The sequence below is a fragment of the Priapulus caudatus genome, unplaced genomic scaffold (genome assembly GCF_000485595.1).
Source record: "Priapulus caudatus unplaced genomic scaffold, Priapulus_caudatus-5.0.1 Scaffold95, whole genome shotgun sequence".
In the NCBI taxonomy this organism is placed as follows: Eukaryota; Metazoa; Priapulida; class Priapulimorpha; order Priapulimorphida; family Priapulidae; genus Priapulus; species Priapulus caudatus.
In genome coordinates this window covers 566,822-570,809 of record NW_014577156.1, presented here as the reverse complement: position 1 = coordinate 570,809, position 3,988 = coordinate 566,822, and the positions used below count along the sequence as shown (strand labels likewise).

General features: G+C 45.5%; 1 long non-coding RNA gene across 1 annotated transcript; it reads right to left on the bottom strand.

The window, feature by feature from the left end:
- Positions 1 to 2,460: 2,460 nt before the first annotated feature.
- On the bottom strand, positions 2,461 to 3,767 carry LOC106804989. Its single transcript, XR_001393386.1, has 3 exons — positions 3,753 to 3,767; positions 3,679 to 3,690; positions 2,461 to 2,579 (listed from the first exon to the last, which is right to left on the bottom strand). It is a non-coding gene; the product is annotated as an uncharacterized LOC106804989 (long non-coding RNA).
- Between the last annotated feature and the right edge of the window lie 221 nt (positions 3,768 to 3,988).

The following is a 3,988-nucleotide window of genomic DNA, read 5'->3' as shown; positions in this document are numbered from 1 at the left end:
AGCAGGGGTATTCTGTATTCCAGCTACGTCAGTGCCTTCCGAGAGGGTATTCAGTACAGCGGGTGACATTGTTACGGCAATTTACATTGCCGTGCTTCTGTTTCTCAAGAAAAACATGAGAAATTAAATCATGTCATATAATACAATATATGATGATATTAAAACCATCAAATTGTTACTATATCATGCATGGTATACACTTCCCAATACGTATTGGAAAATATTGCAATATGGTTTTGTCATATTGCAATATATTGCAATACGGTTTTTGGTCACAATACTCACCCCTAGCCTCTTAGCTCTAGTACTATAGCCCGCAGACAGTGACTGCCGCAGGGCTATAGAACATCTTGAACTAGATTTCGCAGTTGCACCAGCTCCCCAAAGTTCCCACGAAAAATCGCTCACAAAACGCAAAATGATCGGGCTTTTTAACACTTATCTATCTACGTGGACATCTCACCTATCTTTTTGAACACTTTCCACAACTACACCATGTATTTATGCAGTTATTTCTCACAAGTCAGCACTACTGGCAATTCCTTTTGAAATGATGTGGTGTGCGCACGCGTGACGTCACCGGATATGTAGGCAAAACGCATGGCAGCTATGGTGCAGCCTATTAAATTTCGGGTGATGTCACGCATGTTCACAACAGCATTTGAAAACGAAACACAAGTAGTGCTAGCACTTTGAGGAATAAATGCATAAATACATGGTGTAAAGTTGTGGAAAGTGTTCAAAAAGATAGGTGAGATGTCCACGTAAATAGATAAGTGTTAAAAAGCTCGATCATTTTGCGTTTTGTGAGCGATTTTTTGTGGAAACTTTGGGGAGCTGGTGCAGCTGTGAAATCTAGTTCAAGATTTTCTATAGCCCTGCGGCAGTCACTGTACGCGGGCTATAGTACTAGAGCTAGCTGCCGCTGCACACTGATGCATAAATATATAGCAGGTAGGAAAGCGTGCTGCCAAAATTCGCTCGACGTTCGCTTGATTTCATACGAATACAACACAAATATTCAACCATTCTACTCCATCTTTGTTTCTATTTGAAGAACAGTGTTCACTTGTTATAAAAACATAGTGTTTGTGTTCATAACCAAGCTGTGTCACGCGAATTAAATCACAAAGCCTGACGGAATTCTCGCGTTCGCTCCCGTTGCGCAGTTTATGTAAATGGCTGCAAGTACAGGGCTATAGGCGGCGCACTGCATTTTGGGAAACTACCACGCTGCTTTCCAACTCCCGTACGAGCCTCGTCAAAGCTGCCAGTGGAGCGTTGCAAAAACGTTGCGGCGCAAAAATGACATCACGAAGAGCGCCGGTGGGTGTTTCCTGATTCCGATAGCCTGGTTACGAACACAGACAGTGTGTTTTTAGCTCATCTGACATAGTCAGATGCAGCTTGTAGAATCGCATGATCGTCCGTCCGTGCGTCCGTCCGTTCGTCCGTCAACAGTTGGGCACAAATCTTAACCGCTCGACGTACGGTCACGATATTCGGGTCGTTGGGGGGGATCGTCAAAACGAGTTGGGATGTCGAAGCTGGGGGTCAAAGGTCAAAGGTCAAGAGGTGTAAAGGAAGGGGGAACATTCACTCCTTAACTTAAGGTATAGGGAGGAAATCGGCTCTTTTCGGCACGACTTTTTCGGCCTATCGGTTTCGGGTATGCTGTCACGGAAAGGTCCAGTAGGCCGAAAAGGTCTGTGGCCGAAAGTCCTTACGATTTAATGGGTCAATGTTGACTGTGGCTCTATCCGAGCGGTACTTCATAACTACGCAACCCATGCAGCTTGATTGGCAAGTTTTCATGCTGCCATATTCTGATTGCCTTTCGACTTCTCTCTCTCTCTCTCTCTCTTCTCTTCTCTCTCTCTCTCTTCTTCTCTCTCTCTCTTCTCTCTCTCTCTCTCTCTCTCCTCCTCGTTTCTCTCTCTCTCTCTCTCTCTCTCTCTTCTCTCTCTCCTCTCTCTCTCTCTCATCTCATCTCTCTCTTCTCTCTCTGCTCTCTCTCTCGTCTCTCTCTCTCTCATCTCTTCTCTCTCTCTCTCTCTCTGTCTCTCCTCTCTCCTCTTCTCTCTACCTCTCTCTTCTCTCGGGTCTCTCTCTCTCTCCTCTCTCTCTCGTCTCTCTCTCTTCTCTCTCCCTCTTGAACTATAGCTGGTGAAACTCTATCTCATGTTCACTCTCAATCATTTGAGATTTTTGTGCCATTCCGTTGAGTGCGTAGTTTGTGATTAAATGGAATCGATCTCACAATGTCTGTGTGAGACATGTTCAAAAATCTTAGTAAAGTCAGCTTAGAAATTGTGTGTAAATCCATACTACAAGTGACTTTTTTTAACACCAGTGAGGGACTGAAGGGGTCTTATGTTCTCCGGCTCGGGCCAGGCGGCGGGGGTTATGCCCGGAAACGGTTACCCTGCTCCGGGTACTAGCGGTCCGGACCATGTATATAGTCCGGAGTCCCTTGGCGGTACTATAGTTATTATGCCGGACCGGTACCTCGCCTACTCCACTAACGAGTTTAGTGAGTCGCTTACGCCTATCCCTAACCGCTAACCGTAAGCCTGAATCTAATCTGAACCTGATCAATAGTATAGTGATCCTGGGATACGTTCCGCGGTATAGAGGGCGGAGCGTAGCGTGGGTGTTGGATGTGCGGGGGCGCAGTACGCTGGGGCGGTGGGGGAACATAGACCTTGGAGCCCTGACGATCTTGCGCGGGGGTGGGTGGGTTCCGGCGGCCGAAGCGCGGGGGTGGCGGAACGCGCCGGCCTCGCCGCCCGCTTGGTTTGGGATCGGAGAGGAGCGGGTGCGGGCTGTTTGAAAGAGAGGGGAGTGTGCGGTGGTGCCTGAGTGTTGAGAGTTGGAGGGGCGGGGTGTTAATCTGCTGTCAATTGAGGCAGTTTGTGGGCTGTCCAGAAGCTTTGAGCTGTGCATCGATAGGGCGCCATAAATCCAACATGGTCGTTATTGGTTGTGTTTCGGCTTCGGCACGGGTCCTTTTCATTGTAGAAAATATTTTTTTGTTTTCGTGTTGTTCATCGGCCTGCTTAATTTCGCAGTTATCGCGACCCATAGTATGGGGCACGAGTCCATGTACACTTCATCGTTTCAGTAGTTTTTTTAACAAAAATGCGCTTGGTCTGACAAGTCAGACTGATGCACTGCTCGGCGCGGTTGGGAGAGTATCCACATTCTGCTAGCGTATACTTACTTCAGTGTAGCACACTATAGTTTGGGCGGAGTGGGAAGGTCCGGTACGTCTTAGCCCTTGAATCGTCAACTTCCCGTATCAGTATTGACGCACCAATTGATGTTCTCATGTTGCATTATCACGTGATAGTTGCAGCATTGTATTGAGAATAAGAGTGTGAACCAGTGCGACGACTAGAAGAGTGCATTTGTGCATATTTACGATGCTCTAGTTGGGGCTGCGGCGCATGTTCTTCTTCATCCATCATATATCATCACTGTCTTGTATTGAGTACACTGTTGATGTGGTTAGATCTAAGGGTCGAATCGCAAGATCCTTTATCAGTCGGTGATGATAAACATTTAATGAGTTTTGTTAAACTTAGAGGGCCAGCCAGGCTTCGCTAATTTGACATCCCAGGTTTCAAAAACTCCCATTAACCATGACCTTAATCCCTAACATCTACCCTACCCTACCCTAACCCTAACCTAACGAGTCTAGGAGTCTTATACCGTTAGGCCTACCTAACCATAACCCTAGCGAGTCTAACCCTAACTCCTAACCAATACTCGCTCGACCATGGGTGTGTAACTGCTATTGTACCTAGATGATATATAACTATTTATATAATTATTATAATATATATATATTATATATATATTGAATTATAGATATATATATATTATATATTTATTGTTAGATATATAATATAAAACTATTATATAATTGATATATAGGGTGTAGGGTTTTTAACCTGGTGTTGTCATAATAGGAATGGGCCATAAT